Below are 12,348 nucleotides of genomic sequence, written 5' to 3' on the forward strand. Positions count from 1 at the left end.
CCCTTAACGAAGTTTGGATGAAACCCATTTTTTCCCATGGGAGATGGTATCTTTGTTAATGGCACAAAGAATGGATGTAATTGGTTGTACGATAGCAGGAACGCCCATGTACCTGGGAGAAAAGAAACATGGCATTGAGAAAAATGGATTAGAAATAAATTATTGTGTCCTGTAGTTTGCAAAGCAATATGTTCTACATTAAACAGCAGTATTCTCTCACAGCCCCAGCAAATTTCTCTCTGTCTAAACAGCACCTGCCGCTAACGGAGTCCTGTAAAAATCAAAACAGTACATTGACTTTATAATTATAGAAATCTATATTCCAGTGCAAAAGGTAACTATGTTGCAGCCTACATTGAAACTAGTAGTATCAGATGCCAGTGAAAAGAATGCAGTGCAATAACTCTGTAGGGCTCGTCTCATGAAGATGGGAAAAGCCTTCAAGGCCTCTCTAGTCTACCAATATTCATAAGACTGACATCTCCCTCATCTTCAACCCTGATGTAAACCTGTACCAGTCTTTCTGGATACATTTCTTCAGGCACCTTGAACAGACACCAAAGATAATTGACATAAGGAATTCTTTTTTAACTTCCATGTGATGCATAGACTGGCAGACTGGAGATGTATTTTGGTCTGGTAGAGCTGAATTCTGTGTGAACAGTTGTTTCCACTTGTGTCTTCCATGTGAGACATAAGATCCTGGAAGAAGACTGTTTACTTGTGAGAGCACCAGAGTTAAAATATCTCAACTTTTTGCAACTACAGGTTGAAATCCCAGTGCTGGAGCCTCCTGACATACACTAGATAAATGGGATTCCATACAGCTTACTGTGGGAAGTAGGGAGTTGGGCAAAGTTTTACAAACTGAGGGTCTTCCCACTCTTCATGAGCATTACGGATCATACAGAAGTTTGTTTTGGTCTTCCTTGGCCATGTTTTACCCTCCACATGTTACCCTGCATCTCAGTTGTGGCTGAATTTTAATGGTGTGTAATTCCTATATGCTTCTAGGTTTTTATTACTATTATATAAATTTTGATATATAGTGATGTAAGGCTACCTGGTTTGCTACAGTGGAAGGTCTTTACTCCATATCCTGTTGATCTGCTGACCCTCACGTGACAAAAATTATCAACAAGAAAAAACATCCACAGAGGAAGGTTGCATCATTAGCAGCTTGAAGTTTCACAGAAGGTGGGAGCATTTATATGACATAGTTGGGTGTGTCTACACATTCATTAATGTGCTGTAGTTACTGCACATTAAATTTAGTACTTGGATAACCAAGTACTAAATCAATGTTCAGTAACTTGCACTACTGCACAGTAGTACCAGCTCATAGGCTTTTAGTGATGCTTACTGTGCAATAGCCTAATACTACTGTGAAGTAGCATATTAGTACTGTTTTTGCCCGGCATGCTGTTGTGCAGTGTTATTCGGCTACTGTGCAGTTAGTGTCTCATGTAGACTCACCCAGTGTATAAAGCAGTTAGGGCCAGATCTTCAAAGGCACGTGGAGCCCTTGATCCTGTTTTGGAGCCCAACCCCCACCGATTTACCTTTGACACCTGAGCCTTAACGATCCTGCAAGAGAAAACACACCTCATACCTGTCAGTGAGTTCATTATCCCTTCATTTCCATTTTGCATGATGGGAGAAAATTCCAAATACCTGGGATGCTTTCAGGTCCCAGACAGCCACCATCTGTGCTGACAGAATTAGGAAGAGGAGAGTGAAGCTGCATGGGCATAGAAGTCCTTATGCTGGTTGATCCAAAATCCTGAGAGGGTCTGTTTCATCCCATGCGAATAAAGCCAAGAACTGCCAGGAAAGCACAGTGGTCAATAAACCCTGGGCAAGGGGGAGAGCAGGGGGTGGGGGAGGCTATTTGTTTACTTGTTTGATTTATGTATTCAACAAAAGAGATCAAGAAATGAGAAGCCACAAAAAAGGCCATTAAAACAATTCATCAGGCATTCACTCTTAAGTGAGCCAGTTATTACATACAGCTTCACCCTGTTCTGCTATTCTCCCAAGGCTAGCATGCCTGTCTGCCAATATTCTCCCAAAATAAGTCTGTCACTCCTACAGATGGACAGCTAGTCCTACTGCACAACTGATCCCTCCAAACCTTTAAATAATTTGATGCTGATAATATTTTGAGGCTAATCACTTAATAATACAACTTCGCGCAAACCAGACACCCCTACCACACGCCATGGGAGGAGAAGATGCTTTGAATACATCATCCTGCCAACTGAGTTTATTATTCTTTCATTCAAGATAAACTGCAGCAGCCAAATGTGAGCCTGTATAAATTCCAGCCTCAGAAGTCCAGCAGGCACCCGGCTCCTTGTTAAACATGCACATGCACACATAAATCCAACTGGGTAAATAACATGACATCTTCCAGTTCCCAGAAGATCCTTCAGGGGCTGATGTTTTTTCCCCTGTTACCTGGGGTGGTCTTTGAAGCAGCTGTATAAACCAAGGACCTGACACTTGAGTAAGTACATGGACTGTGTAGAAACAATGGGCAAGATAGGACTTCTGGGTGAACGCAAAGCTTGTTGTCCTGTGTTAATACAGCTTTGTCTTCTATTTAAATAGCACATAACAAATAAGCTACAGGGTTTGGAGTCTTATCTCCTGTGTTTACCTCTCCCTGGCATTCACTTTTCTACTGAGTTGACAAATAATCCAGGCAACCAAGAGATATGGAAAGGATATAAAGTCTCATGCTTCAGAACTAAAGCCAGCTCCTAACTAATAGGCTGATGGAGAAACTTCCCTCGTGGGTGGGTTATATCCTTAGTTTCCCACCGCAAGGTTTCTTGCACCTTCCTCTGAATGTTCATCCAAAAATTGTTTATCTCAAGCTTCTACTAAATAGAATCCAAGAGAGCAATGATGGGAAGATTTACAGGAACAAGAGAGACCTAACAAATGAAGCAGGTGGCTAAATAGATCACAGATGGAAATGACTGTGCAGCAGAATCCATTCATCTTAGTTACATGCTAAAAAGCAGGCTCCGCTCTTCAACTAAAACAAGGAACAGAAGACTCCCAAGGATCTCCTGCTACCTACTACTTTGTAAGGGTCCTAGGGGCAGGTCTGTACTCATTTCTGTGGTACTCTTTAGGGTGTCACAAAGAATCATGCTTTGCCTTGCTTCTCTTGCTCTGTGAGCACTACGCTAGGGAGCAAGGTGGGGAAGCCACCTTAGGAGCACCTCCCATGGCCATTCTGGTGTGTTCTGCCTCTAGGGTACTTGAAGAGTAACAGCAGCAGTGGCACCCCAGATAGCACCCCTGCTTCATTTCCAGATTTGGTTAGTGCAGAAGAGAGCAGGCAGGTGGAGCCAGCCTTTTTGGCAGTGTTCTCAAGAGCACTGCAGAAGTGTTATAGATATACCCTACATTATAAAGTCCCTTCTTTTTGCCAGAAGGAGGGCACAGTGTCCCTGCTCTCCATTTCACAAGAATCCAGGTCTAATGCCAGTGGTAGGCACGCTGATAGCCATAACAGGCATGATTCTAACAATCTTGTTAATTCAACTCCAGAGATCCAGGGTTTAGACTAGTGGTTCCCAGACTTGTGATATCTGAGGCACACTTTTTTTCTGGCAGCACACTTCAGTCTTAGACCTGAAAAGGCCTACACACACACACTTTTTCAAAACACATAATGTGTTCTATTACCCTGCCAGAGGAAACCATGCCAGTGCTGAGATGTACTGTTAAAATATGACACCAAATACATCTTTTTTTAAGCAAAGGATTAATTTCTATACCAGTGGTTCTCAATCTTTTCAACCTCAAGGCAACCCTCCATAGCTTTTTTGAGCTTAGACAGATCCTGCAGGATCTCACACATTAGTGACAACCCCCAAGGTCCCTCCAAGTGGGGCTCTGGGAGCATGGGAGGAGTAGAGGAGATGACCTGGGTTGCCAAGTGCAACTCTGTCTGCCTCTGCCTGCCCACCCAACTTGCAGGGCCAGGATATGGCAGGGGCTACTACAGGCATGGCCTGGGGCTGGGGGAGGGCAAGGGAAGGCAGCAGCAGTGGTGGTGGCAGTCCCCAGAGGAGCATCCACAAGCACCACTGGAGTAGCTGGGGCTGGTGCAGGGTGCCAGACATGGTAAAAGAGCTTTTACACCTCCTCGTATGGAGGATCTTGCAGCACGCTCCTGTTCCTTTCACACTGTTTGGGGATCACTAATTTAGACATTGCTCATATAACAAAAACAGGATCCCTGAGTGCATGGGACCAGAAGGCAAGGTAGCAATCCTTCTTCCAGTATCCCTATCACTGATTGTTGAGCTCAGATGGATAACTTTAGAAAGGAAAAAGATTTAAAAAACTGTGAATAGGATGTTCCTCAGCTTTCCCAACTTCAGCACAATAAGTAGGTTAGTTGTCATCAGCTTCTAAAATAGATTTTTCTTTTCTAGCTTGAGAACAGAACTGCTTTTTATCCAGGGTGATCTTAGTGAATAGGACTGAGTCACCCTAAGAGTTGTAGACTGAAAACAAAGCTTCCCTATAGAGAGGTTTTGAAGCCTGCAATTTTGAGATGGGAACAAATAAAAGAGGTATGTGAAACCACCATTGACCTGGATAAATGCCATTCCTCACTACAGGAAAATGAGAAAACACAAAGCAAGACTTTGAAAAAGAATCCAAAAAAATCTCCTGAGGTCACAAAATTGGACCACTCCCCACCATCCTATCTGATGCTTCACACAATGGGTCATCTTTTGTTTTTGGCTAGTTGATATGCAGTGCCATGTCCTTATCATAAGGCCTGGTCTCTTTCTTCAAGCCCCCTTCAGTGGTGTGAGGTGTTCAGAAAATCCCTAGAAAGGCCCTCAGGGTCTTTTTAAGTCTAGGCTCCTTCAACCAGAGCAGGTAGCAGATGCTATGCTTTTATAGTATATGATGTCCATTCCAGGACTGTTTCATTGGCCTGATGCCATTCACTAGGGAAAATCACCATATCAAGGATGCTTTTTCAACCAAACCTTCAGGCAAGTTCAAAAACCCTGAACTAATGCTTATATGATATTCTTCAAGAGCTCTCGATAAATCCGATCCCCCAGACAGCACTCTGTTCCATTCTATTCTGGTTCTTATACCAGGCCTGTCAACATGCTATCTGAACGGCAGACTCTGCACATCACCTCATTGTCTATTTATATCTTCAGTGCCCTGGAATCTGGGATTACTCTTTGTGGCCCAAATTTTCACCTGAGCATTGGCCTTGTGACGCTTACTGCTGGAGCATTTTGCACCTGCTTGTTATGCCCACACATATTAGCAGGTAGGGTAGCTAGTTACCTTCATTCTTGCTATTCATCACAAATACAGACAAAGTTCTATGCAACCTGGGTCTGCAAGTCTCACCATATTCTAAAAATGGCCCATCTTTAAAAGCATGATATGAATGCAGAGAAGATGTATAATAAAACCCAACAGCATTCCACTAACTTGTCTTTTTCAGTACCAGGCATAAGAAGTCTTTTCTCATGTCCTGATTTTCCAGCTGGTAAATCATTATCTATTATTTCTGAAGTTCTTATACTGGCTTCTCTGCAGAGCCCTTACAGTTAAACATCACCTACATTTCTCTTTGATATTGCCCAAAGGAACCAGCATCTTGAATTAAACATAGGCCTTTCACTTGCCCCTCCTCTAGAGTTATGTTATATATACTGTAGTAATATAATCCAGATCCTGTTACTCCACTGAAATTTTATATCAAACAAAATGATGTGAATAATCACGTGGCTGGGGTTTTAAATATACCCAGAAGGGTTTTTAGGACTAAGGGCATTAAGGAGGGTGAGTAGGAGCTACAGTGCATCTTACTACCTGGACTTCAGGTGAGTCTGCGTTTCCTAATCAGCCTTTGTTGTAGTCCCTAGCCTCATTCCAATCGACAGCATTTCTTGTGGTCTCTCACTCAGAGCAGGCCTGATGGAGCCTTGGTGTAACTCCATAAATTTCAGTGGAATGATACCAAGAATTGATTTGGTGGTACCTATTCACTTTATCCCATGGCCAAGGTTTCTTGTACCAGTGCAGATAGCGGGAAACAATTCCTCCCTGGCTGTACATGGAAACAAGTCTGGACTTCTGAGGCTATGTCTACATAATAAAGTTGCTATCCCTGGTAGAGGTACTCTCAGACAGAGGTAGTTAGCTTCCTTTCCTTTACCTATGTCCTTGTGACAGGTATTTAGCAGAATTCACAGATTTATTGGAACCTGACAGGGTGCACCATTAGCACATCTGATATAGCCTTAGACATGCAACCTCTGGGTTGTCAGCCATGCACCTTAACACCCGTGCTATCCCAGCCCTCCTGCTAGTAAAAGTTGGGCAGAAGGCAAGGTAAATTTGCACCTGTACTGGTCCAGATGTTTGGAAACTCCCCAGGTGGCATTAAAGCAGGGACTTTACCATGGCTTTTAGGCTCCTACACACTTTTATAGAATGGGGGATGGGATGCAAGCTTCCTAATCCTGCTTGCAACAAACCAAAATCTTGACATGGCTGAGTGCCACAGGACACAATACATTTGGGATGACACAGTGATCAGTGCACAGTGCTCTGCTACCTCTCCGTCTCCGGGAGCCACATTTAGACTGCCCAGGAGCTGCATGTGATTTGCAAGTTGCAGTTTGGCTGTTCTTGTTATAGTGGCTGCCTATATCAAAGCCTTCATGATGTTCAGTGAAAGGCAAATCATACAGCTCAGGTGGGCGCTCCTGAGTCCTCTTTTGATCACCTAGGGAATGACGACGTCGCTGAATAGTGATGGCATTCTGAACTTCTTCCCTGGTTAGCTTGCTGAAGTAAACTCATATGATTTCATGGTCCCATAGGTCTCCAGCTGCCCAATTCCATACTTTAGGAAGGCTCAGCCTGCTGCTCTTGCTTCCACAGTGGATGCCGGACTCTGCATTCTCTCTGATGACAAGTTCTGTGCCTCTTCCAGGGGAGTCGTCTATCCATTGGTAACATTTGGTGACCACTGTGGGTGATCATCCCTCCATGTAATTGCTTGCGATGAATCATTGCCTAAGGGATGCTGTGATTTATGCCAATAACCTGATGAACTTGAGATAATCTCTCAGTTCTAACTCTAATAGGACAGATGAAAAAGACAACAACAAAAATGCATAGCGGCAAGAGACTTGATCCCCTTTCCCTGTATGCAGCAGGAACTGTTGGAGAGCTAGTAAGTCAGAATGGCACCACGCTACGCAATGTGCCTGGTATCAGAAGGAACTCGCCTGTTACTGTTACGTAAACACAGCAGATCAGTAGGGAGACTATTTACAACATGCTGCATATCAGCAACACCAGGCATTGGCCATGCCTGCTCCTCAGTCAGTATAGCCTGGCTTCAAGAATGTCCTGGCCATCTAATAAATCTTTGCGTCAAGCTCTCTAAACGCCAGCGGTGCCACTGGAAATTAAAGACTGCTCACTAGCTTTGCTTGCTTTCCTTTTGTTCTTAAAAAAACAGGTCAGGGTGAAGTCTGTGCCCACTCTCTTTATGGCAAATTTCATTTTCTCCCATATTCATCTGCACAATGAGAAATTGACTCTCTAAAAGGTTATTTGGTTTGAAGTTTCTTATTCTATTTTATTTTTCTTTTGTTCATTTAACTAATACTACCACTACCACAATAGCATCAAAAGGCTTCAGTCAAGAACCTGTAACCCATAGTGGAAGGTGCTGTACATACACATAATAGAAAAAAAAAGTCTGCTCCAGAGAGCTGGCAAGCTAAACGTAATGTAAAATGACACTGAACCTACCTCATGCCCTAAAGCATAGTTTTTACTTTCTTCCTTTTCTTTTTATGGTGGTACCTATATTGAAAGCTGGTCAGTGCAAAAACCACCCTCTACAATATTGTTTGACAGAGACTATTGCAATCATAGACCGATATACTGCAGAGAATCATCTGCAATTGAGATGTTTCTCACCTTGTTCCAGTTCCAAAAAACATGGGAGTATGTGGAAAGGGACACAGAATATGAATTCATTGCAGGCCACGATGTGACTTTTGGTGCAAAATCCGCTCGCAGGATGGAAACGTAGTGGTTGGAAAACCAGAGCTTGGTTTCTACTTAGCTCTCTGGATGTCCCATGTAACATCTTTTCTGGAAAATAGATTATTGCTGTTCCTCATTTGTTTGCTTGTGAGACAGCTCCAACTGTTTCATGTTAATAAACTCTTCTTAAATTCATCACATTAAGTTTCCTGTACTCCAGGGCTTAACAGAATCTCCAGATATGGCAGCATCCACCAGAAAAGAGTGGCAAAAGGAATAGCTGCTGAGAGGGTGGCCTTGTGTTTAAGCTATTGCACTGACATGCAGGAGACCTCTCTGTGTTGGCTTTGCCACAGTCATCTTGCATCACATCAGCAAAGTAACTTGTGGCTTTGGCCCTCTGTTTTTCATCTGGAAAAAGCAGGGATAATAAATCTCCTTCTCTGTGCATAAACTCATTTGAGGAAGATGGTTAATGGGGTCCATCAAAGTATGCAGCTAGATCACAGGAGACATTACAGGGAGATAAGTGAGGACAAAACCCATTATGAAAGGATTTTATGGGAAACTTCCTGGGGGAGGAGAAGGGACAGGGATCAACAAGCAGCATGAGAGAGGGAAGAGCAGGGGCTGACTGAGGACAGGGCGTGGTGAACTGGACCAGGTTAGACTCCTGCCACTTCTGTGTTTTCACCGCATGGCAACCACAACCAATATGGCCAGCTGTACTCCCCAAACAGCACCAGCAAAGTAAACACATGTGCGAGAGGTGTGGAGATGCGTTTACTGTACACAGCCAAGTACAGTGGACTTCAGCAGATAAAAATATCCAGTGGAAAAACACATGGACCTAAGTAAAACATTAACTAGCATGGGCTGCCGAGGCAGCAACATATGCATGCGTCGCAAGTTGCCCTTCTGCTCAGGGCTTTGGAGCTTATTGTGAATGCTTCAGCCTTTTCCTGCTTAGTGGCCTTTTCTCCCCCCTTCATCCCTGCTTTACAGCTCCCAAGTAGACCTAGTTCATATTACAAACTCATTCAATCCAGAAAAAAATAAGGAAAAAAGAGGACAGCACAGACAGTTTGCCATCCAGGGAGTACCACTGCTGGTGGCTCTTGCCAACATACACAAGTTCACAGCACTGGCAATGCACACAGTGTTCCCAAGAGGTAAAATTTACTCCTGAGTGAAAGCAGCACAAGGTCCACTCCACCATTTTAGCTCATGAAGAATTTCAAGCTCAGCAGGAACTAGTGAATAGCTGGTGGTATATGGTGCCACTCAGCACAAGGGTGCTATAATCTTGGAAAAATCCATGGGGCAGGCAATAGCTCTTTCTAAATACTTATAGGGCACCCAGCACAGTGGGCCCCCCAATGCTACTTGTAGACTATGGGTTCACATAACACATAATTATTAATGATATGGCAGATGCACTGGCTCATAGTCACATCGGGCCATAGATGCTGTTAACATTGCTGCGATTAAAGAGACTGCACTCACTGGGCACATCCAGACAAGCGTGCACATGCAGTCTGTGACCCCCCAGAGCTGTTTGATGCACTGCAAACCACACACAGCACACATGCACCTGTTCGCTGCACTGCTAATTTGCAGCACAATGCCAAAATTTGACACCGGGAGATTCCCCAGGACCCTAGGTAAGGCTGCTGGGGCCAGCACAGCTGCTGGCCCCAGTCTCCCCTACCCCACCCGAGTCAATTTGCTGTGCCAGGGTACACGTGCAGGGGCATGTCCTGGGACAAAAGCAGTGGCACAAATGTGCCACTCCTTTTTGTGCCGCAGAAAATGCATGCCCCTGCACATGCATGCTCATTTGGATGTGTCTACTAAGTTAGAGCCACTTCAGGCAGCACTGGATTTTGGCTGTGGTTGAACAAAGCACTTTAGCACGTGTTTAACTTTAAGCACATAAGTAAACAACTTTTTGTGTGCTTGAGTGCTCTGGCAGAAAGGGTGCAGTGCACACATTAAATGAGGGGCTGCCATTTTTTACATGGTCATTCTTATGACTATAACTATGCTCCAGATTAAACTTTCCACTGGCAGTTGGCCAGAAAGCACTTCAAGTATTTTTCAGGTCTTTTTTTTAAAGGAAAAAAAAAGTCTTATCTCCCTCATTATCACCCTGACATTTGCTTTGGCTTTGAGTTTAATTACTCTTGAATTGAACAAAGGTTCAGATAGGGCTGAGATAATAGGAAGCTAGTGAAGTCTGATGTATATAGGAAATAGTAAAGCTGAAGGTGTTAGACCATGCAAGCTGACCCTCCATTATGAGAAACAAAAGCTGATAAAGGGGAGAGCTATTAATCAATCATCCAGGAAACAAGGATGTGTAAAGAATTGTCAGATGTTTGCATCTGCATGCCACCTGGGTAGACACAAACACAGCAGAGCCCACTTAGACAAATACCTGTGCAGTAGAGCAAAGCAAGGCAAACAGAGGGCAATCCCTGGACAGAGGGCCCTGAAAAAGGGACATTAATACATTTCCAAAGCACAAGGGACATTAATACAATTATTAATGATATGGCAGATGCACTGGCTCATAGTCACATTGGGCCATAGATGCTGTTAACATTGCTGCAATTAAAGGAACTGCACTCACTGGGCACATCCAGACAAGCGTTTTTTAATTAATACAAGCGTGTTTTTATTAATACAAGGGACATTAATACATTTCCAAAGCACCCAGAAGCCAATACACAATTGAAAGTTGCCCAGTAAAAGTCTACATGATTTACTGTGGTAGTCCCTAAAAGTCTCAACAGTGATCAAAGCCCAGTTGTGCCATGAATTGTACAGAATAAGTTATGGTTCCTGTCTCAAGGAGACTACAGTTTAGGTAAACAAAGGGTGTCCAACAACATGGTACAGGTCAAAGGCAGATTTGTGATCAGAGCTGTATCCCACACAAGGTAAGGGCTGGAGTTGCAGTAGGTAAAGACAGGTCCAACCCTCACTGGCATTGGGGCATGTTTGTATTATTGCCCTTCTTTGGCAGCTGCAGCGTGGGACGGCAGCTTTCTTTTGTAACCAGGTTCCACAAGCATCTCGCTGCTGCTGGTTGCTGAGAGAACGCACAGGCCATGCCTGCTCCTCAGTCAATATAGCCTGGGTTCAAGAATGGCCTGGCCATCTACCAGGCTCCCAGAACAGAAGGGTCTGACAAACTTGGACTGGAAGAAGGCAGCACAAACCAAGAGGCGAGTATAGATCGACAGGGGCTAGACTAACTTTACAGTCTGCCCCGGGTACTGCAGGACCTGTAGATGTGTTGCCTCCAGAACCAGTTGGGTAGGCACCAGTCTGCTTTGTTCCTCTTCTTCTTTTATATGACAGAAATGGTGTCTATATCTTTATCTTTGTGCGCTTTGGCGTTTTTGGCAATTTGGGAGCTCTTGGCCATCAGAGACGTTGCCAGGGATCACTACGTGGAAGTGGCTCTTATTGACCCTTTGTTCCCCTGATGATATGAGGACAAAGTAGGTAACTTCACCCTTCTAAAAAAAATCTAGATTAGGGATGAAAAAAGAATCAAAATTTGGAGATTTCATTATAGAAAAAGCCAAGTGACATTTTGTTTGGTCTTATCAAAATTAAACAAATTCCACCTTGTCAAAGAAAAACATTTTGGTGGGCTCAAAACATTTCATTTGACCTTTATCAACATGATTTTTCTGCTCTAGACTATTATAGCATAAGAAGTAAAAATGTTTTGTGTCATGACCTGACATTATAATTTAATAGTTGAAAAATTATTAAAATTTTACATGAGAAATTATAATTTAAGCCTTAAACATTTTGCTAAAGTTGAAATGAATTCTTTTTCCCTTTTCACCTACAGCAGGTAGGTGAACTCTTTAACCAATTCTTCACCTCCGTTTTCTTGTGCAGGGACCGGGACTTCCCTGCTGTGATAGAAGCCGGACTTGAGGGGATCGCCTTCAGACCTCAGGCTGGGGAGGACCGGGTTAGAGAGCTTCTGGAGGGGCTGGACGCGTTCAAGTCAGCGGGTCCGGATGCTTTCCACCCCAGGGTGTTGAGGGAGCTAGCTGGGGTTATTGCAGGGCCCCTGGCATGGCTCTATGAGCGATCGTGGTGCTTGGGCCAGGTGCCAGATGATTGGAAGGTAGCAAATGTAGTCACCATCTTCAAGAAGGGGAAGAGGGAGGACCCGGGTAACTATAGGCCCGTCAGTCTTACCTCAATCCTGGGGAAACTCTTTGAGAAGATCATCAA

The sequence above is a fragment of the Gavialis gangeticus genome, unplaced genomic scaffold (genome assembly GCF_001723915.1).
Source record: "Gavialis gangeticus isolate Ggan-Ray unplaced genomic scaffold, GavGan_comp1, whole genome shotgun sequence".
Taxonomy (NCBI): Eukaryota; Metazoa; Chordata; order Crocodylia; family Gavialidae; genus Gavialis; species Gavialis gangeticus.